The 25,406-nt window shown below is 36.4% G+C and overlaps 1 long non-coding RNA gene across 1 annotated transcript; it reads left to right on the forward strand.

Moving 5' to 3' along the window:
• Nucleotides 1–16,988: 16,988 nt before the first annotated feature.
• On the forward strand, nt 16,989–25,167 carry LOC118499420. Its single transcript, XR_004901899.1, has 2 exons — nt 16,989–17,825; nt 24,771–25,167. It is a non-coding gene; the product is annotated as an uncharacterized LOC118499420 (long non-coding RNA).
• The last annotated feature ends 239 nt before the right edge of the window (nt 25,168–25,406 follow it).

The raw sequence follows: 25,406 nt of genomic DNA on the forward strand, positions 1-25,406 counted from the left end.
TTCTGGAAAAGAAAGTATAAAACGTGATTGTAGAGGGGAACACAGAGCCTTCTGGGGGAGTGGCCACATTTTATCTCTTGATAGGTGCTTCTGCTGGACAGTGTGGTTTAGAGTTATTTTTATCCTGAAGATACATGTGTTTGCACTGTCTGTAGGTACAGTCTCACAGAACATAACCAGACACAGCTGCATTTAAAAAACAATAAAAATAAAAGTGTATGGATAACAAATTTTCTGGGATGTTTATTTCCACTTACTCCAACAGTGTTAGAATTTTTCATTGTTAATATGGTTGCTGTACTTTCTTCAACACTTTACATTTTCTTAAAAACATTTTATTTATTTTGTTTTTAAAGAGAGGGAAAGGGAAGGAGAGAAGACAAGAAACATCAATGTGTGTTTGCTTCTTGCATGCCCCCTACTGAGGACCTAGACCACAACCCAGGCATGTGCCCTGACTGGGAATTGAACCATTGACCCTTTGCTTCATAGGTCCTTGCTCAATCCACTGAGCTACATCTGCCAGGGCAACACATTTATATACTGAATATTCCTTTTCAGTGAACTTTAAAAAAAAAGAATCACATAAATACATCTATACATTTTGAGTTTTTTAAAAATTATTTTATAGCCCTGGCTGGTGTAGCTCAGTGGATTGAGCATGGGCTGTGAACCAAGGGGTCACCGGTTCGATTCCCAGTCAGGGCACATGCCTGGATTGTGGGCCGGGTCCCTAGTGGGGGCACGTGAGAAGCAACCATACATTGATGTTCTTCTCCCTCTTTCTCCCTCCCTTTCTTCTCTCTAAAAATAGAAAAATAAAATCTTTAAAAAATAAATAAATAAAATAAAAATTATTTTATATCTTAAAATGGTCAAGTGGTACTAGTATTTGCCAAAAGTGAGAAAATTACCTAGGTTACAAGCATTGTATATGACATTATCTTTGACAACTAGCCAGGAGTTTGTTGTCTTTTATTCCTCCTGAATATTGCCTTTAGTCTTTTTTAAGTCATTTTAATAAATGGAAATTATAAATGCATTGTAGAATCTGCCAGCTCAGGCATAATATTAATTTTATAATATAATATATTCAACCATGTATTAAGAAATGTACCTTCCCTGATCAGTAGGCTTATGGCTGTTTAACAACCTGAAGTTAATCACATTCAATTTACCAACAAGTTTTAATAAGACAAATTGTAATTGCTTTGAAAAAACAGTTTGCCCAGCACTTCAAAGCCATGTATGCTTTTGCTTTTAAAATATTCATAGGAAGCTACAGCCTTTTCCGCTTGATTGTAAATAAGATTTGATGAGAACAAATTGTCTTAAGTTTTGTCACATAACTAATGGAGGATTAAATAAAGACAGTATTACTTCAAAAGTAGTGTATTTTTAACACCGTCTTAGTCACTTCAAGCTGCTATAACACATGCCATAGGCCACACGGCTTAGACAATAGGCATTTATAGAAGCTGGGCAGTCCAAGCTCAAGGTGTCATTGATTCTGTTCCTGGTGAGAGCCCACTTTCCTGGTTTGCAGAGGGATGCCTTCCCGCTGTGTCCTCACAGAAGTGAGAGAGTATCGCACTCACGTCTCCTGTCAAAAGGGCACTAATCCTATTCATGAGGCCTACACCCTCATGATCTAATAATTCCCCATAGGCCCCACCCACCTCCAAACACAGTCACATTGGGGCTTAGAACTTCACACGGGGATTTGGGGGGAAACAAACACTGAGTTCATAGCACATAGCAATCTCTGTTGTAGATTCAGAAAACTTGAAAACTTTTGAAATTCAAAATGTACTTTTTAAAATCAGGTAATAAAATTTTTCACAATTATATATGTTTACCTATATAGTATTCAATTAATATTTTATCTAATGCTTTTAAAAAGAAGAAAACAGGATCTTTATATAATACTATATTTCTTGCACTGGTGTCTTCGATAAATAGAAGCACTTTAACTTTTTGAAAGAATTAAAATAAATTTAGTATCAGTTCAATGATGCCCTTTAAATTTTCATTTTTCTTTTTGTTGTTCAATTACATTTGTCCCCATTTTTTATCTTTCAGATTCTGAAAGCCTTTTCTTTATAATTTCAAAGTCATATTTAAAGATAAAATGTTAGCCAATATTTCTGAAAACAATCAATATGATTAAAATACTTTACTTTGAACAAAAAAATATTGGCAGCTTCCTATTTAGAAATCAAGAGTATTGTTATAACAAATCAGTTTAACACTTTGGAAATTCAAATAAATTTTATAAACAGAAAATACTATTTAAGGTAGAAATCTGAATAAAGAATGGACTTTAGTTAATGTGACTATATCAATATTTATTTGTTCTTTGTAACATAGGCACGAAATCATGAAAAACTTTAATAATAGATAAAACTGGGTATGGAGTATATTGGAACTCTGTGCTGCCTTCTTAATTTTTCTATAAATCTAAAATAAAGTATATTCTAAAAATACCATTTGAAATTGGTGCACACTGAAGTCAGCCAGGTGAAGACATTTTTATTTTTATTTTTTAAAATTATTTTATTGTAAGCCCTGGCTGGCATAGCTCAGTGGATTGAGCATGGGCTGCAAACCAAAGTGTCACAGGTTCGATTCCCAGTCAGGGTACATGCCTGGGTTGCAGGCCATGACCCCCAGCAACCACACATTGATGTTTCTCTCTCTCTCTCTTTCTCTCTCCTTCCCCTCTCTAAAAATAAATAAATAAAATCTTTTTAAAAATTATTTTATTGTTGCTCTATTACAGTTATCTGCATTTTCCCCCCACCACTACCCTCCACTCCAGCCAAACCCACCTTCCTCCCGTGCTTCCACCCTCCCCCTTTGTTTTGTCCATGTGTCCTTTATAGTTGTTCCAGAAAACCCTTCCCCCACTTTCCTCTCCCCCCTCCCCTCTGGCCACCATTTGATTGTTTTTAATTTCAATGTCTCGGGTTGTATTTTGTTTGTTTTTTCTTTTGCTGATTATGTTCCAGTTCAAGGTGAGATCATATAGTATTTGTCCCTCACTGCTTGGCTTATTTCACTTAGCATAATGCCCTCCAGTTCCATCCATGTTGTCACAAAGGGTAGAAGCTCCTTCTTTCTCTCTGCTGCATAGTATTCCACTGTGTAAACGTACCACAGTTTTTTGATCCACTCATTTATTGATGGGCACCTAGGTTGCTTCCAGTACTTGGCTGTTATAACTTGTGCTGCTATGAACATTGGGGCACATATGTTGTTTTGGATTGGTGTTTCAGGGCTCTTAGATATAATCCTACCAGTGGAATTTCTGGGTCAAAAGGCAGTTCCATTTTTAGTTTTCTGAGGAGCTTCCATACAAATAGGACCTCATCAAATTAAAAGGCTTCTGCATGGCTAAAGAAAAAAGCATTAAAATGAAAAGAGAACCAACTATATGGGAAAACATATAAAACATATTTCCCAATATGTTTGGACAAGGGTTTGATCTCCAAAATATATAAATAACTCACATGACTCCACTCCAGGAAGACAAAAACCCAATTTAAAAATGGACAAAGGACCTGAACAGACATTTCTTCAAGGAAGACATATGGAGGGCCCAGGGACATATGAAAAGATGCTCAGCATCATTAGCCATCAGAGAAATGCAAATTAAAACCACAACGAGATACCACTTTACACCAGTGAGAATGGCCATCATAAACAAAGGAACAAACAAGTGTTGAAGAGGATGTGGAGAAAAGGGAACCCTAGTGCACTGCTGGTGGGAATGCAGACTGGTGCAGCCACTGTGGAAAACAGTATGAAAACCTTTTTAAATATGTATTACACATGTGGAGTGCAGCCAGTCTGGTCTGTCTCTGTTATTACCTCCTAGCCATGAACATCAGCTAAGAGGAGTTCCTATTAATGTTTTTATGAATACTATCATAAAGAGATTTTTGAACATTTAATAGCTGACTTCATTTGTCAACAATCATCTTATGCAGGTTGGTTCTAACATTTGATTTTTTTAAATAAATTATTAATCCATTCAAAAGTATAGGGAAAATATATCATTTTAATTGATATCTGTGGGAATAAAATAATATTGTTAATAAGATAAGTGCTTTTTGATAAAAATACGTACCAGCTTCTTCAAGCATTGTATAAGTGGGGACTCTTTAAACAAAGAAATTAATAGGGATTTGTTGTTCCCCAAGGGTGGGCTTCAGAAAACACTTTCAGGGCACCAAACCAGAAAGAAGAGGAATTTAGAGAAAGAGGGTCTGTGTAGAGAGAGAGGAACTGAGCAAGGTCATTGTAGAAAATGACTGTCATTCCAGCCCCCATGAAGGATTTCCGGTGTCAAGGAGAAGCAAATATATATCTAAGGTAGAAATTCCCTTCACCAGGCTGTACAGAACTGCCATTGCGCATGCACAAACCTTCGTGAAACCTGTTGCAACAGCAACGTATTAGGGGTATGCCATTTTAGGTGCTGGAGGTAAAGAGGTAGTGGCTTTACCAGGACAGTGAGTAGGACAGCAGCTGGAGCAGCAGAGAACAATTAGAATCTTGAAGACAGTAGGCAAAACCGTGGAATGGATTTCGATGGAAACAGATGTTAGCAAATTCTCTTCCAAGAGTTCCCAGATGGCTTGGAAAATTTACAAGCTGAAACATGAGTGCAAGAAATGATGAAGAGAGACAAGGTGTCTGTTTGACTTCCAAAGTTTGTGAGTTGCTAGAACTTGTAATGTGGTTATTAAAATAAAGGATGACACACATATTTTAGAACTCATGGGCAAAATGTGAGAAATGTCATACAGACAACTTGAATTATATAGACCTTCATAAGACAAATAATTCTATGTCATCTATCATGTAATTTAATTTATTAAGAATTATGTTTATACTCACCACTCTTTTATTTTGAAATTTTAGTCTTAAAATGTTCATTTTCTCACTCACACTTCTTCACACTGTCTTGAAAGAGAAAACCAGTACTTATAATGATTTATTATGAAGTTACTAAGAACTAGGTAGGCACTGTTAGTCATTCCACATTTATTTTCTTTTTCAATTTTAGACATATGTACTCATTTATTGACTCTGAAATTCCCATATTTTCTGCTAAATCTTTTTCCTCCTATGTCTTTAAATATAATCTTAGAAAACTTAAATTATGATGAAGATTATAATATATACATAATGAAATATAGAGACAATTCATATGCAGTAAGGCATCTATAGCTGTTAAAAGAAACAGGTTTGAGACCAGATAATGCTGTTTCATTATATTTGGATATGAATTCAAAATGTATGCAGCTTAAGATATTATACAATTCTAAATTTAATTCATTTTCCATTCTCAACTTTCCATGTAGTTCATCTAAAGCACAGAAAATGATTCTTAGAGCAATTCAGAAAATGACTAAATTAGAATTCTTGTTAGCATAAGCACTGTGCATGTATATTTCACGACATTCTCCTTTCAACATTGGCTTAATACATTTTAGCAACCTTATAAATCACTTCTAGAAATGTATGTCAAATATAAATAACTCTACTTCCCACATAAGGATTTTTGTGTTTAAATATGTGTGCTTTATCCATATAGCAAGGTCAACAGTGAATATAGAAAACAATCCATCAAACTTATTATAAAAGTTTAAGGTTACCAAATGTGGAACTTCTATAAAAAATACGTTATTGTACATTTGCTGGTGGCCTGGGATTTGAAAAACCCTTCTATTTTGGGCCCACACCTTATTAAATAAGTATACGTATCCCATTTAACAACAAAATTTGTGACCTCCTTTGCAATAGGTAAAATCCAATTTCCTTTTCAGTCAACAAAGTATTATACCAAATGTCTTTTATCCCACTCTGTTGCTCTCCTTTATGACTCGGAGTTCATAAAGCTATTCCCTAGCCTGAGAAGAAAATAAACAAGCAAATGGCAGCACTTAAGGAGCCCAAGGCATAACACCTAGAATAATCTGCAATATAACATTTATCAGGCAATAGTCAGTTACAAAACAGTTGAGAAATTTGTGTCTGGAGGGAGTTGAGAGAACTCATTTGAATCCACCATGTCTCATAAAGGAAACATTGTGTTCATAAAACCACAGGAACATTAGGAAAACAACTGTTTCCTTTCAAAATGGAGCAGCCACATCAGGTATAAATTTCACCAAAGATACAGCTTAATCAAGTATCCCATATTATGCAAAATGCGATCCAGTCTGTAATTTCCAAATAGAAAATATCACAACTTTACATTTTCTTATCACAAAAAATCTGTTATGTGGTCACAGAGAAACATTTGCCATTTTTAAGTTACTGACTTTGAAAGTGAAGTCTTATTTTGCCTAATTTAATAAAATCTAAAATAGAATATTTTTATAGCACAAGAAATATTTTTGATAAAATGTACTTTTATGAGCTCTTGCCAAAGACTTATGTTGATGTTACTGTTGTTGATGGTAATATTAAAAGAGAGCAAATGTAAAAATGTTAATAAAAATAGCTGAATGTGAATATAATCTCCCAAAATTGTTATCTTGAAAACATTTAAGTGGAAATTTCTACTATCCACTTATATAGAGTTTGGAATTAATTATAAGAAAAGTTACTTCTTTTGCTATAAATGTTCAATATAAAAAATTACAATACTAAGTCAATGCATATATTTTTAATTACAAGCTTAGAAAACATAGTGTTGAAGCTGATTTCATGTACCATTTGCTATTATCATTTAGCAAATAAATCAGAAACTAATTGTTTGGGAGTGATTGTGATAAGGGACAGCACTTAATGACGAACAAGGTTATTATTTGGAAAATCCACAGGTCATTAAGATTTGCTCAATTGTCAATTTTTGAAAAGAAAGATGTTTGGTGAGATGAGTTAATCAGACCTGATCTTTGAGCAGTATAGTTGAATCAAATAGAAACCATTATTTGCATACAATTGTCTGGGTTAAAGGAAAAATGAAAAGGCAAAGTAGAAGACAGAGTAAAATAAACATCTGTATAAGTATTACGTTGTTACTGTTTTGAGTGGAAATCAGGGTCTTTCACAGGATCGCAAGGAAAGCATTCCAGGGACCTTATGGGATATGGGTCTTGTGGTCAGGTTTATTAGGGTGGAAGAATGCCGCTGTCTCCCACCTCTCTTTGTTCCTCCATGGCTTCAGCAAAGCCCAAACAAAGGCTACTGGCCAGAGTTTGTGCTTCATATTAAAGCTCAGTACTGTAGAGCCCACAGGGCCTGCTGTGAGCCCACAGTGCTGCTAGACCCTCTTTGTTGTATGTGGCCCCCTGGGCGAGGCAGAACGCATGAATGAACAGAATGAGAGAGAGAGAGAGAGAGAGAGAGAGCTTCTTTGTTACTCTGGGATTATGTATTTCCCGGGTTTGGGAAAGACCAAAAGCTTTTACACTGACAGGTCCCTATGGTCAAGGACCTTCCACTGTGTGTCCCCAACAATCAGGCACTGCTCCTGGAGAGAGTCCCTGTGCCCCAAGGATTAAGTTTCCTTAGTGGCAGACCCCTAGAGTCTGTGCAAATGTGACAGCTTCCTGGATAAGCAGCCTTATGCTCCCCAGTTTATCAAGCTGCATGTCCAACTACCTTTGCTCTCTTTCTTAGTACTAACTAGTTAACTATCTACAGTAACTTTACTAGACCATATCATTCTTAATGATGTAGCAAATCATTTGGTGGACAAATATGTAAAAAAAATGTCATTTAAAATAGCGTTATCATTTAAGTTACTTTCAAAGTTTGCTATAATTACCTCAAAATCATATTTTAATGGAATAGAGTGATACCAATATACATTTGAAACAGATTTATTATGCAAATCTTCTTGAAAATTACACACTATGATATTTATATTAATTAATGTGCTATAAAGAAATAATATATTTCAATTAAGTAATTTAATTATATTTATTTTATTAACCCTGTAGGTCATAGGTGGCAAACACAAGGCCCACAGGCTGAATCCGGCCCTCCACCTTGTTTTATCCAGGGGGGCACCTTGTTTCTGTCCGGTGGCAGCACTGAGCTCTTTGCCCCTAGTTAAGGAGTAGTTACATTTATGCAGTCCTAAGTTTACATTCAGCCCTTTGAAGGCAATAGGGAAGCTGATATGGCCCCTGTTGAAAATCAGTTTGGCACCCCTGCTGCTATTACACTACCTGTGAAAATGTTTTAAAGAGCCTTATTAATGTTTTCCATCAGTAAGATTTGTGGGGGCATTTTGCATTTATAGTCTGAAGATAGACTCTACCCTAGGCTTTCAGATGTATGATCCTGCTTTCATCTCTACTTTGTTGTGCTGTGTTCTCGGGGGGGAAATGAGAATGATTGCTCATCACTCACTTACTACTTACTAGATAAGAGATTTAGCATTCAAAAATATTTATTTGATACACAGCACATTCTGGACATTATATTATGGTCTGATGGATATGAAGAACTATGCTGAGTCTAGGGGTTCATAACGATGTAGAACCGTAAGACTTTTTGCAGCTCCAACATCATAAATCCTTTCTGTTCCTAAAAGCAATCCTGTGCTCTCCAACTACTTACTAGAGTTGAATACACGCTATGTATCAGGCCTTGTGTTATGCAAGAAAGAGAGGCATAAAATGATCGAAGCCAGGCACCTGATTTATCTGCTTATATCAGTCAGAGCAGCAGAGCTAGTAAGATATGTCCATCTTTCAAATAAACCTCCCTATCAATGTTCTTATAAGCGGAAAAACACTCCAATTCAAATGGGTTTTTGGCCCTGGGAAGAGAAATTTAAGTGGTCTCGTCATGGGACCCAGAGGCATAATTCAAGAACCTTTTTTCTATATTTCCACTGCTAAAGCTGTAATAGAACTGCTGTTCATCCCGTGCCCTTCCACTAAGCATAAGAGAGAATTCTCCCAATTCAGGGACAGCCACCTGCAGTCCTGCAGAGAGGCGACCTGTCTCCTTCAGGCTGCTCCAGCAGAAATGACTTAGAATCTCAAGGGGAGAAAGAGGAATCACACCTTTAAAGATGTGGTTGCTGCTGCAATTCAGAGAAGCTGTTTCACAGGAGAATATTGCCACCTGCCTGATGAAGCCCCCAAGTACAGCACTTAAAAAAATGAGGCAACAATTACCTGCTTTATTGAAACCAGGTCCTGACTCACTGAACCCATTTAGAGGTGAGTTGACTCAGATTCAACAACTAACAAGTTAAGGGTCCAATAGTCCTCGGTAGTACGTTCAGGTTCTATATTCAAAAGCACACCCAAGCTGGACCTTGCGTTATCTCAATTTCACTTGAAAAAAAAAATGGCAGTTTTGTTTGAGGAGAAGCTTGATTCCTCACTCTGCTTTCCAAAGAAAAACCACTAACTCTGTGTGGCTCTTGATTTAAGGATTATCCTAAATGCCTAGGCCAGGTTGGCTGATGGCTTGGTTAAATAAAAGTCCTGGGTGTCCTTTAGGTGGTAGCAACAATCCAGCCTCTGTGAGAACTCTGGAAGGCCAACCACTAAGAGCCAGTCCACACAATGGGATCAAGGAAGTCATTTCCATTACCTTAGACAATGCCCCTAAGGACCTGGTATGTTCTATTACCCACACTCTGGCTGTGGTTCACAGCCATCTGGTCTGCCACTTGGAAGTATACAGACCATCAGTTTCAAATACCCTTCTTTAGGGTCATGACCTCCACTGTAGCCTGAGTGGTCTGAGTCTCTCAGATGGATGTTCTCAGGGGGATGCAGATGAGATCAACCGGATCCAACTTGCTGATCAAGCCTGTGTGGGCCACGGCTGCACTTGCTCCCCAAATCCACCATCGCACTGGGCTTGGCAACGTGTCCCCCTCATAGACTGAGGAAAAAAAGTAGAAGACTGTTTCTGATCCAGAGCCACCGCCGTATGCCAGACTTGTGACTGCGGCAGAAAGTTGGCTTGATTTCCTGTGGCAGGAGAGGCCACATCACATGGGGCATTGTCTTCACTGACTCATGTCAAATTGACTGCATCAGATAAAATCAAGTTTAGCAATAAATCCCGAGCTGGAGTGACCTGCTTCCCTTTGGGTTTTATTTCTGTAGATGGAGTGAGCGGTCGATGGACTATTTCCACTGGGTGCGGGGGTTGCTTAACGGGCCATTTCTTCTGTCCCCTGTAATTCTTGGCACCTGCAGCAGAGATCAGCAGCTCACTCCCACTCTTCTGCTTGGGTCATAATGAACATGGACTGGCCTCAGACCATCTGGATTGTCTCGGGTAAGAAGTATGGTACCCCTGGAACTTACTACAGTGACAGAGACCCTGAGGGCAGGGACAGGGTGGGTTTGAGATCCCAGGCTTCTGGTCATCCTGTCAACAGCAAACCTAATTCCCTTTGGAATGAGATGAATGGGTCCCAGCCTCTGTGTGCTCCTCAAAACTGAGAAGGTAAGGCATTATAATTACTCTTCATATATTGCTAATATGTAAGCACAATTGTCTGTGTGTATGCTGTTTTTACTTAGATGCTTGTAGGGTTCTCCATCTGTCCCTGGACTTCAAAAATTCACAATAGTGATTATATGGCTTTAGGATATTTCCTCTCACATCAATGAATCCTTTCATTCCCAAATTCAGGTATCTGTGGGAGTCTTTTTCTATAAAATATGTGATTATTTTTCAGCACTTGTCTGCTTGACCTCTTCTTGCTGAGTCTCTTATTCCATTTTGTGCACTTATAATTACTTACTTCATTATTTTCACCTTTTTCCTGTTCTTTTTATAGGAGGAGAGCACTGAGTTTGAACTCAGTGCCACCAACTTACGTTGCTGCAATACTAATTCATCTCTTTAGTGCTTTTGGCACAGATTTAAATTCCAAATTACATTTTGACTTTTCTAATGTATACTCCATAGGGATTCTGAGATGGTTAAATAATTAATGCATCTGAAAATGTTTTAATGTAGTTAGTATAATTTTTATCATTAATAGCATCTTTTTATTTCTACTTCATAGTATATGTTCTCCCCATTTGTATATCTTTCATCTCAGTGAATGAATTCATACTTCTGAATTTCTTCTCTCATTTTTGCAATATACTTTTATTTGTTTCTTATAATAAGATAAAAATGATGACTTCAAAGCTTCTATTTATCATCTTTCATAATCTTTTTCTGAAATAGGAATTCTGACTTCATTTTAACTTACTCTGTTAATGCCGTATTTACTTTTCAAGGCTTGAAATCAATGTGGCTTCATTCATTCTGGAAGGAGAAATGCCCCAACTGTATTATCTGTTCCTGAACTATGCTTATGCAGTCATGTGCTGTAACAGGAGAGTACAGATATTTATCATTGAGGTCTCAGACTTGACCCACTCTTTCTGGAAAAACCTCATTGACCCACTTAAATTGGCATATGTGCCCCAAAACTGGGCTTCTCCTGAACACTGTGTATTTGCAATATCACAGCCTTCCTGAGAGTTTATTGTAATGGTTTGATTACTATCATCCTATAATATGAGTTATGCTAAAATGGCAGGAACTGTGCTTGTATTGTTCAATGTTCTGTCCCCCGTGCTCGCTACATTGACCAGGCTATTGTGAGCCCTCCTCACACACTGTGAAAATGAGGGCAACGGACCTGAATGCAGTTTGTTTGATGTGGTAGCTGAGGAAGCCTTAGATTAGATAAGAGGAACATGAGAAAAGGTATTTCGTTTCTGTTCATCATCTTCTGTGCATTTGACGAGGATGATTAAATGAGGGGCAGATTTCTCTCAGAAATTCTCTTCAACCTGACCTTTACCAGGAAGGATGAAACAACTCCAAAATACATGTTCTTACATTCCGTTTTGATGTCCTCACTTTGTCTCCTTTCACTCCTGCAAATAATGGGTTAGGGGCTGTGATGTGACCTCTTCTATTTAGAACTTCAGGGATAGTGTTACTGTTGTCTTACTTACCGTCTTCTTGCATCAAAGTAAACAACAGAATGAAAAGCCTTTCATGTTATGTATCTTTTTCTCATTACTCACATATATTCAATGCAAATCATTTCATAAATGCATAGATTTCTTGAAATTTTCTGTTTTATAAAAATTGTATAATAATAACTAATTATATTGTGTGTATATGCCCATATCTTGCTGTTTCATTTAAAATGCATTGCAATTATAAATCACAGTATATGCTTCCACCCTTGTAAACTGGTCAATTCCTTTCTTTGCTCATTTTCCTTGAAGATCTTGCTAAATAGAGCCAAAAGAAATTAATTCATACTGCTAGTATCCCACTGTCCACCTTGTCGCTAAAGCTACAAGAAAATAGAGCAAGAAAATAATATTAATAAAATATAATATGATTTATCTTCAACACAAATATTTCTGTTTTGTCCTAAAGATATTTTGGTCAATGTTAACATCATAGTCCTCATTATTCTAAATATCATCTATTAAGAAAATCTTTTTTACCATATTTTCTTCTAAAACATTTTTGGCAAGTTTTCAATATATGTATTCCATATGAAACTGAAATCATTAATTAATTTGAAAATTTTAGAGGCGAAGTAAAATAACATCAAATATACTTACTAATGCTAATGGCATATTGATTTTGAATATTTTAAAAACATTAAATCTTCCCTTCCAAAATTACAGTATAGATTTTTACTTGTTTAGGTTTTCTGTTAGATGTTTCAATAAGATTCAATGTTCTTTAAAGTTCCATAACTTTATTATTGAATTTGACCCTAAATATTTCAGAGATTCTTTGTCATTTTATAATGAGACCATCTTTATATTTCATACGAACTGATCATTTCCAATACAAAAAAATGTAAAGAATATATACTATATTTTTAGTCACCCTACCAAATGTCAACAATGATTTTGGTATTTTAGTATAATTTATCAGAAAACAGACCCAAAAGTAAATTAGCTTAACAAAATTTAGTAATTTTTATGTTATTTTTGAAACAACAAGTCACTTATTTTACTTTACCATCTTATGTAATCCATCAAAATTTCCAAACTAATCATAAATGATTATAGTATAAGGAATTCTTTTTTTCTCTCACACAAAAATTGTTATTTGAATTCTGGTATTGTCATGTGTAGTCCTCAGAAAATGCCCCTCCCTTCCTCTATGGGGCGATGTGTACTTGACTCTCCCTCTGACTTTGTTTTGGCCAAGAGATGTGCTCTGTACAACGAGATGGGATTAGACACAATTCAAATAGAGGCTTTCAATGAGATTGGGTGTGTGTGTGTATATAATCTTCCAGATTATATGTATTTTATATAGGATATCATATATATATATACATGCATATCCACATATGTATATAAATTCATATATATATTCTATATAATGTGATGTGTATTGGATACATACAGGAGACAGAGAAAGAGACAAGAGAGCCTTATTGTAGAGAACTGGCTCATGAGATTATGAGTGCTGGCAAGTCCAAAATTTATAGAGCAGGCCAGCAGGCTCTACACTGAGGCAGGATTTCTGTTGCAGTCTGAAGGCAGCATTCCTTTTTTAGGAAACCTCCTTCTTTGTTTTGAAAGCTTTCACATGATTGGAGGGACTACCCAAAGTATGGAGAGTAATCTGCGCTACTTAAAGTCAGCTAATTATAAATGTTGATTGCATCTACAAATACCTTCAGAGTAAACCTAGTGTTGGCCAAATACTGTAGCCTAACCAAATTAACACATAAAATTAACCCTCACAGTAAGAAAATCAGTGTGGTCGTTGGAAGCCACTGAGATTTGAAATGGATTTTAATGAAGCATTATTATTGCAAGAGGAGCCTAATTCTAATGTGTAGAATTATTGTACATGATATGTTTCTTCCATCCTAATGCCACCTAAGACTGTTATTATAAATAGTGTTTGGACTTTGAAAATTTCCCTTTATACACTTCCTAATAGATCCATTAATTCAATGATATAATATCTTAGTTTGATAATTTTTATAATATTGATTCTATACTTCCACTTTAAAAAATGAGATTGAGATTACTCCAACACTTGACTTTATAGGGTAACAATTTATGTTCAATTTTAACATATACTTACAATTCAAATAATGTAAGGCTTATCAGTATTTTTTAATATTTTTGATTGTTGTTCAACTACAGTTGTCCCCATTTTTCCCCAATTACTCTCCCCTGCACCACCCACCCCCACCTCCCAAACTCAATCTTACAGAAGGCCCAGAGACATATGAAAGGATGCCCAGCATCACTAGCCATAAGAGAGATGCAAATTAAAATCACAATGAGACACCACTTCACACCAGTCACAATGGCCATCATAAACAAGCCAACAAACATCTGGTGAGGTTGTGGGGAAAGAGGAACCCTAGTACATTGTTGGTAGGAATGTAGACTGGTACAGCTACTGTGGAAAACAGTATGAAATTTCCTCAAAAAACTAAAAATGGAACTACCTTTTGACCTGACAATTCTACTACCAGGATTATGCCCTAAGAATCATGAAACACCAATTCAAAAAAACCTATACACACAAATGTTCATAGCAGCATAAGTTACAATAGCCAAGTACTGGAAGCAACCTAAGTGCCCATCAGTAAATGAGTGGGTCAAAAAACTGTGGTACATTTACACAATGGAATACTATGCAGCAGAAAGAAAGAAGAAGCTGCTACCCTTCATGACAGCATGGATGGAACTGGAGAGCATTATGCTGAGTGAAATAAGCCAGGCAGTGAAAGACAAATAACCATATGATCTCACGTATAAATGGAACTTAGTGAACAAAATAAACAAGCAAGCAAAATATAACCATAGACGTTGAAAAAAAAGAACAAACGGATAGTAACCAGAAGGTAGAGGGGAGGGGGATAATGGAGGAAAGAAGGGGAAGGCTGGACAAGTAACATGTATAAAGGAGAGGAATGACTTACCAGTATTAGTGATATGTGTTAGATTTTGGTATAAAAGTTCTTCAATCTACAGAAAATAAATGTTTCTGAGAATAGCTAAGTAATATTGCTGTTTCAAAAATTAGATCTTAGTTGTAAAACCACCTAAGATAACATTAATTTATCTAGTAATTAGTAAAACCTTATATTTCTGTAACACTGGCAATTTTTGTTGGACTATGGCATTACCCATTTTACTCTCCTTAACTTTTTTTCCATAAATTCATGTGTAGTAAATTATATTAATATGATTTGATCAATTATTTATCTATCTGTAGCTATATATTCTTTCTTATTCCCAATATAATATACTTTTGTATTATTTTTATCTTTTATTTTAAGGCACTCTTATGCCAGTTGAGTTGGTTTATACCAAGTTTTTAATGTAAGGGACAAGAAAGATTGTTTTATTTTTCAGATTATTTCAGCCCCTTCCTCTTCTCTCTAAAAAGATGATGTTTCCCTGCCCTTGTCCTCTGAATTTCAGTGCTTCCAGATCAGTAACATGTAAGTCATGGTCCACATAATGAGGCCTGGCCATGCTGTTTGTTTGGTCAATACAAGCAGAGTGGGAACCTGCAAGCTAATGATTTAAATGTAGCTGTGTGGTGATGAAAATGGCATTGTTCATGTAAGTACTGATATCTCAGCCTGGATTTCCAAATTCAGCCTGCTCACCATAGAGAAGAGCCCAGGCCAACACAGCAATCAGGGAACATGAGCAAGGGATCTCTGATGTTGTATGTTGCTGAGATTTTAGGCGTATTTGTTAGTGCAGCCAAACTGGCTAATACAAAATGAGGACTTACCCCAATTACATTCAGCCAATGCAAAGATATTTAAAACATTTTAAAGTGGTCTATAAGTTTTGTTGTTAAGTATATTCCTTGTGCCCTGGCTAATGTGGCTCAGTGGATTGAGTGCCAGCCTGCGAACCAAAGAGTTGTTGGTTTGATTCCCAATCAGGGCACATGCTTGGGTTGCAGGCCAGGTCCCCAGTAGGGGGCACATGAGAGGCAACCACACATTGATTCTTCTCTCCCTCTCTTTCTCCCTCCCTTTCCCTCTCTAAAAATAAATAAATAAAATCTTTTAAAAATATATTCCTTTTCATTAACTTTCCTGATGATTATAATTTAAGGCATATTTCTTTTTTGGATTCAGCAGTTAAACATTATTTATGAAAGAGTTCCTTATATTGAACAAAGTACTTAGAATTTTTATCATATTTTTTAAATTTATGTCTGAATTTATTGAATTTATGGCAACAGTTGTAGCCTTTGAAAAATGTACTTTTTAAAAAACTTTAAGACTTCCCTTAGAGCCTAAGTATATGATTGATTTTGTAAATGTTCTTCAGATACTAATAAAATATATATAAAATATATATATTTGATATTCATAGAATACAGGATCAGATACTTATATCTGAGTGATGTTTATTACAGTATTCAGTTCCTATATGTTCTCATTTATTTATTTCTACTAGACCTTCCTAATTCTGAGAAAGAAATATTACATTCCCAGCATATAATTCTACTTTTATCAAGTTACCCCTACACTTCTAACAGATTGGGCTTTATGTTTGGAATGCTACATGGTTTGGTGCTTACAGTTTTGTGAAGAATGTGCCCTTCAAGCATATTTTCTTTTATCATAACACAAAATTATTTTTCACTTTAAAGGCTTTTAACCTTAGAAGAACATTTTCCTTTCCCCTTGCTCCAACTCATCACATTTAGTTTAAAAAAAAATGAAACAAACAAGCATGAAAAATATAACCAGAGACACTGAAATAAAGAACAAACTGACAGTAACCAGAGGGGAGGTGGGAGGGGATAACGGGGGAAATAGAGGAAGGGCCATCAAGGAACATGTATGAAGGACCCACGGACAAAGCCAAAGGGGGGTAAGATAGAGGACGGGAGGTGGGGATGGGTGGAGTGGAGGGGAGAAGTGGGGGCCATATGGAGACAACTGTACTTGAACAACAATAAAAATAGAAAGACGAAACATAAAATAAAAATGATGTTATGCTATTTATATGAGTTTTGATTTGTTGTTTGCTACACAAATACTCCATTTCAACAAATTTTGCTTAGCCTTTATAGTAAAAAATTTCAAGCAGGCTGTCATTGTATTAACGATATATAAATTATCACCACTCACACCTTTCTTTTTTCCTACTTTCATTTGATCTCTTCTTAAAGTATCTATTTTAAAGTGATGTACAGTTATTTAGACCATTTTCTGAAGTATTTTTCATAGATGATGTAACTAAAATTGGGAGTCCTTAGTTTTTGTTTCAGGTCCATGGGTAAATTATCATTTATCTGTCCATAAGATTCTTTGGCCTTTTTTGCCCAATGATCTACTAACATTTTTAAACTACCAATTTTAATATATTTCTTTGAAATAGAAATAAATTGTTTCATCTATTTGAAAGATTCTAGTTTTTAAAAAAAATGCTCAAAATTCCAAAATCCTGGAAGATCGTCAGTCTAGCTCTCCCTTCCACCAAGACTCACATAGGCACACACTCAAAATTTATTCTGTCTTTTTTTCCTGGGCATATACTTGTTTAGCTTTTCTACTTCTCTAGCTTTTTTGGTGATTGGGCTGAATCAAGTGTCTGCCAAAGGAGCACAGTTGGAGAGATGCATACATCCTTCGTTTCACACGTCTTCAAAGATAACGGCTGCTCATGACTTATTTTCTCTCCCCGTGGGCTGGAGCACAGAGAGGGTGGCCGCCAAGCTGATGAGGACAAAGCCCTTGGGGATGGTGTTAACCACGATACAGCAGAAACCACCTTCCTGATTTATCTCGTGAAACAGACTTTCCCCTCCAGGTTACAGTAGTCAGACTGGTAGGTGGGAGAAGGATGAGCTTCTCTGTAATTTAACATCTCTGCTTTGTTGTGGAGGGTGGAGTGAGTGGGAAGTCTTTTTCCTGGTGGCCCTCAAAGGTGTTATGTGGTTTGGTGTGGGTGCCAAAGACACTTTTAGGGAGTTTGTTAAATTGAACCATGTTCAAAATAATACTAAGATGTCACTTGTCTTCAACATTGGTTTTTAAGAGTATTGTCATCAGACTGTGGATGTTGGGGTTTCATTGTTCACTACCATGCATTCACAAGAAATAAAAAGCCCAGTTTCACTTAAGAATATCCTTGCAGAAACAATAATAATTATTACTGTTATCAAAATTTAACCTTTGTGAATATGTTTTTTTAATGTTCTTTGTGAAGACATAGAAAATACGTATGAAACATTTCTACTACATACTGACTTGAAAGTTACCTGCAGGAAATTACTCAGGCAATTAATTGTACAAGCTATCAGATAAATCTGCTGCTTTCTTCAAGGAAAACCATTTTTACTTGCAATAGCGACTCAGATACCAAGTGTGTTTATTCAAACATGAATATTTGGCAAAAGAAATACAGTTGATAGTTTTTATTGATGATCATAAAAGTTGAGCTTTCACGGACAAAGTAGAATTTTGGAAAACTTGTGCCCCTTATGAGACCTGGCAGCTTCTTGATACTAAGACATTTCAAAAGTAAATGGATGTGTGTGTTCTGTGTGTGTTTGTGTTTTCAAAGTGTACAATGAAGTGTGTAAACTATTTGAAACATCTGCAGTTAGGTGGTATTTTCCAAATGGTTGATGTATGACATTACAAATCTGCACATGGAAAAAAGATCCATTCAATATGTGTGGATGATACCGGCCAGCAGTATCCATCTTGGCTGCAGATGCTTGTCGAAACATGCTAAAAACATACACAGAGACAACCAGGTCCTGTGGGGGAATAGGAACAGAAGGGCCACTCCTCACGTGGGGAGCGCTCCATGTCCATTCCCAAACAGATTTTTATTGAGAAAACAGACTTAGTTTGTGGATTCACAGTCTGGCAGAAAAGATAGAAAGAAGTAGGTGACTTACAAAGGTGCAGACAGAATCCCCGCTGTGATTCTGGGCAGAAATTGGGGTTTTATCTAACAGGGCTCAAAGGGCAGTTTTGGTTTCCTGTCTGTGCCTTGAAATTCTAATCTAATAATATCCTCCAGCAAACAGATCTCACAGGATCTTGCGTATTCTATGTCCCAGGCCTGATTACCCCGGGGGTCCACCGTTTCTGGTCTGAACTGCCCCTGCAGGCCTGAGTTAACAGCAAAGACAAAGGCAGCCAGGAGACTTGGATTTCTCACATCCAAGAGCAAAGACTCAGGCTTTGACAAAGCCAAAGGGGGCAGGGGTTGATGTCGATCACCCCTTCATTTCCACAGCCCCGTGAATTTCTTTCCTCAGGCCATACCATGTGATCACATCTGTCTTAGATTCATTCTCTTTCTTAGAGAATTGTTACCCATCATTGACTGCCGATCATGCCAGGAAAATAAGTTTTGTCTTTTTAGTAGCTCCTGGTCTGGAGGTCTTTCACTCAGGCTAAGTCATGGGGGTTACAGCCTCCTGAGACCAGGCAGGGCGGCCCCCAACAAATACGCAGGATAAACCCACAGATTTTAATGTAAAGAAGTACAAAAATGCATTGGTATAGATTTGGATTCTACATAGCAACTAACATTCAGAAATTATTATGTCAAATTCTGGTGTAATGACAAAATACTCTGAAAAGTTTTAGAATACCCTCATTTTTCCAAATACACATGTATGTGCAGATTTTTTTCACGTGCTACAACCAAAACAATGTGTCATAACAGATTCAATATAGAAGCAGACATGAACTTAGTTGTTTTCTGGTAGTTAGACATTAAGGAGATTTGTAAAAATTTGAAAAACCATCTTTCTTCTCACTAATGTACATTTTTGCAAAAATATACATTTTTTATGAAAACATGTTTTTATGTCAACCTGTACTAATAAACTAATAAATACATTATTTTTAAAATATAATTTTATTTTCCAGTACAATGCAAATGAATAGATATAAACCACATAAACAAAGCTCTTTTGGATCATTAATGGTATTTAAGAGTATAAAAGGTTTCTGAAACCCAAACTACCAGTTTGCCAAAGCCACTGTGCTTGAGAACTGCTTACCCATTCTTTACCAAAAACAACACAAATATTTTTCTGGATATCACTAAAAGTGTTCGATTTTTCATCAATAGTTAGTGAATTTAGTGAGTCCATCCAAATAAAGACTTGAATTTTTCAGGGATTTTTTTCCCTCTTTCACTTTTTTGATTAATCTCACTATATCATCATCCTTTCCGTTTTCTCCTTGTAGAACTCATCTTAACCCTAATTAATTCCATCTGGTTTGTGTTTTATTTTTGATTTGAAGTATTTGTGTTAATATTACCACACTTTAACATTTGTACTTAATTCCATGCTTGTTAGTTGGTACTTTGCCTACTCTCAGCTCAATGCATTCTGGGAATTTAGTGTAATCTTGGTATTCCCTTGCAAGGCAGCATTGCTTTGTGCATTAGAAGGTCATCTCCTGAGACAGTATGTGCTTTAGAGTGCACGCCAGTTGTCAGTGTTTGTATTTGTTCAGGGCCACAAAAGAAATCTTCTCCTCTCCCAATGTCCACATTTTTCACCGAATTCAATTCTGCCCTCAGATATGTGAAAAATTCAGCCCAGAGTATTTCCAGAGCTTAAAGACACAGTAGGGATTCCTAAGACCATCATTTACATCAAGGGAAGGTGATACACTTTTTTATCACAGAGGAGCCCAGCTCTCCCTGGGGACCACGACATCAGGACCCTCACCTTAGGCCTCTCCCTCTGGATGGTCCCAGGATCAGGCAAGTGTTGTGAGGGAAGAGATTAGGTTCTTGGTTTATACTCACACCTTCCTGGAATTTCTAAAGAATCGAGGGCTTTTCATTACAGGCTCTTTCTGCTTCCAAGTCTTGGCCTCCACTTTGCTCAGGAGAGGACAATGTGAACATCTCTTATCTGTGATGCTAAGCATCAAAGAAGTCTGAAAACAAAAAGTTTTTAGCAGCAACACCTGACCTAGTGAGAATATGCCTGGGTCTCAGTGCAGAGCGATGTATGTGTTTGTGGGCAGGGTGAGGGCCCCATCTCCCTCCCAGTGGGTTTTTTTGTTGTTTTTTTGTTTGTTTGTTTTGGGGGGGGTTTGCAATGGAAATTATATGCACTCTATTGCCTTTGTAAACCTCAGAAATTTCTAAATTTTTGAACATATTTGACCCATTTGATATTGTGTTCCTACACTTGAATGTTTCCAAATTGTGATGTTTGACTCTGAGCTATGGCTTCTTCTTTCCAATTACCCTTCTCAGCCACATTTGATTAGAGACTATATGCCCTCCGTGCTGCTAGACTGAGTATGAAATAGCCTTTGTTACTCAGAGCATTATTTTATAATTTTATGCTTACTGCTTAGAGCAGAGAAAGAGTTTTCTCTTTAAAATACAGAGTCCCTCAGTGCATGACCTTCTCTCTATTACTTTTTGTTCCTGCTCATTCAGCTCCCAAGGCAATGGCACATGTTTTACCTTGTTATTCATAGCTGCCCTCTTCTCTCTGTACTCATTCTTGCATCAGCACAGAGACACTGGCTATTTCTCATCCTCCTTCACACAATGTCACCCTCAGAGGTTAACAAAGGATCTCAGCTCACTTTTGACACTCAGGGACTTGGGCTGCAGAAGCATCCACCATCTTGAAAATTACTAGTGTCCGTGCCACGAAAACAAGAGGACGCTGTAAGGGTTCCTACCAATTGACGATTAAATTCACTAGTCAGTTTGTAACATATTCATCTGAATTTAGAATATGGCTTCACCAAACTCCGGGGTTGGGGGGGGAGGGGGCAAAGAAATGCCATGGAACATTTGCCCAGAAAAGGGGCAACCAAAAATATTAGATGACAGGCACTACTGAGTACTTTAGAATGCAAGCTAAATATGTCCTACTGATTCTGAAAGGCAGAGAATTGATGAGAAAGTACATTTACATATTAAGCTAGTAGAAGCATTTGTGAATTTGAAGACATATATTATCAGCATAATTATGTGATTATGCACCATCTAAAACTCACAGTGTATAATAGATATTTATTAGATAATTGATATAAAGTATGATGATATAGATAATGTAGTGCATATAATCTTCATTTTGAATTATTAGATCAAAGTTCTTACAGCAAAACCTGTGCAAACACTAAGGTGATATTCACGTAATTTCTGCTAATTATGTGATTGGATACTGTGCAACCTCTGTTGTTTACAAGTTCCAATGACCCATTAGGTCACTTGTAAATTCTCCCACAGGTTATAAACTGCATTATTCAGATTTAAGAGATTACAAAATTTGGCTGAATAAGTTAATATTATTTTAATCAAAATATTATTTTGATCAAAATAAATCAGACAAAAACATTAAGAACAGTATGATTTAGCTCATAAATTAGATATAAAACTTAGAACAACAAAGGAACAAGCAAGAAAAACAGACAAAAACTTGTAGATACAGACAACGATACGGTGGATACCATAGTGAAGGACTTTAGGGTAATAGTAAAAGGTAAAGGGGGTCAAATACATGGTGATGGAAGGAGATTTGACTTTGGGTGGTGGGCACACAATTCAATATACAGGTGATGTATCATAGAATTTCACACTTGACACCTATATAATCTTATTAACCAATGTTATCCCAATAAGTTTAAATTTTAAAAAATGTGAAGACGGATAGCTAGTAAACATAGTATGAAATTTCCTTGTTAAGAAAAATATGAATTTATTTTCATGACTAGATTTCAAGTCCAGATAATTACCACTTAAAAATGAAAAGTATCATGGATATTGAAATATGTTTATAATTCTTTTATATGTTATCTTCTGGAAACTACAATTGTATTTATTCCATTAGTTCAAATTCCCATAATACCCTGTGTGTTTACTTTATAATGAATGGTGTGGAAATAATAAATATCTATTTTTAAAATTACATGCTAAGTGAAATATGTCAGGTGGTAAAAGACAAACACCCTATGACCTCACCTTTAAGTGAAACCTAATCAACAAAACAAATAAGCAAGTGAAATATAACCAGAGATATTGAAATTAAGAACAAACTGACAGTAGCCAAAGGGGAGGTGGGAGGGGATAATGAGAGAAAAAGGGGGAAGGGTTTTCAGGAACATGTATAAAGGACACATGGACAAAACCAAGGTGGGGTGGGATCAGGGGTGGGAGGTGGGGATGGCTGGGGTTGTGGGGAGTGGTGGGGAAAAATGGAGACCACTGTACTTGAACAACAATTAAAAACATTTTTAAAAATTATATTATTATCTGTATTGAATCTCAAGTAATTAATCTCAGGAAAACTTGCATTAAAGCATCTATTTTAGGTATTGCATTGCCCCTCCAGTTGAATAATTAAACAAAAGATATTCCAAGCTTCAACTTGCAACACATTAAATAAAAGAACTGAAGCATTTTTAGTGTTCTTACAACATGAATTTCTCAATGGAAAGAAAAATCAAATATCTTTATTTTTTTCTCAAAAATATCTTCCTTTGGTTTTTAGCATCTTTCCAGCTCTTCTAAGAACAGTTATCATTAGCTTCCTCCCTAATAATTATGCATAATATAATCGACCAGTATCAACACCAGTTCTAGAAATGGCATATATGAATATAAATTATTTCTATAGAAACAATATCTGAAAACATTTCACCTTTCTTAATCTAAGGATATATTTATAAGATACTTTTTAAAAAATTTAGATGAGAAGGAATACAATCAACATCATAAATGTATAATCACATTACATTATTCCAGTTATACAAGAACACTGGACTGGTAACTATATTTAAAATTGATTTCATAGCAATTTAGATCTGTTAATTGGTATCAGATACTTTTCTATCAGTTGTTTTATAAAGATGAAACAGATTTACTTCCAAGAGTTAACATTTATTTTTTAATATAGTGACATAATTGATTTATGGAATACACCAATGAACAAAATACTCAGTATAATGAACACAGTATATAAGATTCTGAAAACCCTTCAATTTCTTCCTAAATTTCCTTCATATGAGTTGCAAATCTTTATTCAATTTGAGTCCTACTTTATTACCCATGTTACTTTGTATCTGCTATGTGCTCTCTTCCAGAGCCCATTTGAATGGCCTTACTAGTTTGCATGTATGCTCGTTACCAGAGTGATAGCATTTGCTGTTTTCTCTGCTTAAACTCTCTCTGACCCTGCTTGCCTAGTTACATTTTAGTAGACAATTTGCTGCTTTCACATTTATTCATTCCCAGTTCTTTGTATGACATTATCCCAGAAGCCCGCTGGGAATAATCTGTGTACTGACCCTTGATCTATGTGGTTTGGATGAGATTGCACCCCGCTCCTCAGGAGAAGCATGCATCCCTAAAGTGACTGACTGGTCATCATAATTGCATCCTCCTAATCTCAGAAAGATTGTTGCAGGGATGGGATCGTGCCCCTAGTTGGTCCATTTGGAATAATTTCCAGAAATTTTATGAGAGTGCCTAGGACTCAGAACTATGGTAATTACCCTCAGGATGCCAAGGGGTTGGTAGTAGCGGAGAGCTGCCTGGGAAGGAAGCCAACATGGAAAAGAACAGATGGAAGAAATGGAAATACGGCCTTGTTTGGGCCCCAGACCCATGGCTCTAGACCCTGTGTCATGTTGTTCCCACCCACTTATTTCCAGTGTTCCTGGCTCATGCTGAGAAATTAGTGTTGATTTTTCAAATAAAGATCAAAATTGTTAATATGTTTATATATAGTAATACTGTGCTTTGTATCGACGTTCTCCACAGCCTGAATTATTAATCAATTCCCTATTCATCAACCAAATTCCACTGTGGGATTGCTGTGTGCTCAGCGATTAACAGGTCCTTGTGGTGCAATGATGGACCACACCATGAGAATGTATTCTGCTCACAACGAGCTTACAACACATGTAGTCAAGGAAGACATGGGGGCAAGCAACTGGAAGTGCTGAGAAGATGTGAAGAATGACGTGGAAGGGAATGTTAATCTGGTTCATCGGATGCAAAGACGGTGGAGGTAAGAAAACCTTCCTTGAAGAGGAGGCATTTAAACTAAAATCTGAAGAAGAAAGGATGAGAAGGGGCAGGGTGGGTCCTCCGTGGACGTGGTGGGAAGTCCCAGGGAGAGGATGGCTGCAGAGGAGAAAAGCAAGAGATGGTGTAAAAGAAATAGATGGAAGATTTGCAGGATGTTTTCTGAACGTTAGCCTAAGTGTAAAAGATGTTATGGAGTAGTTCAAACACAGGATTTTTCATGCTGACTTTTGGGCACAATGAACTGAGGGAACAATAGTGAGACATATTTCGAGAGTTCTGTCAGAAAGTCATATCCAAATTATTTGGACTATACTGGTGGTCCACTGCAATGGTTTAGTACACAGATGCCATTTCAAAGTGTTAACA

The sequence above is a fragment of the Phyllostomus discolor genome, chromosome 3, assembly GCF_004126475.2.
Source record: "Phyllostomus discolor isolate MPI-MPIP mPhyDis1 chromosome 3, mPhyDis1.pri.v3, whole genome shotgun sequence".
Lineage (NCBI taxonomy): Eukaryota > Metazoa > Chordata > Mammalia > Chiroptera > Phyllostomidae > Phyllostomus > Phyllostomus discolor.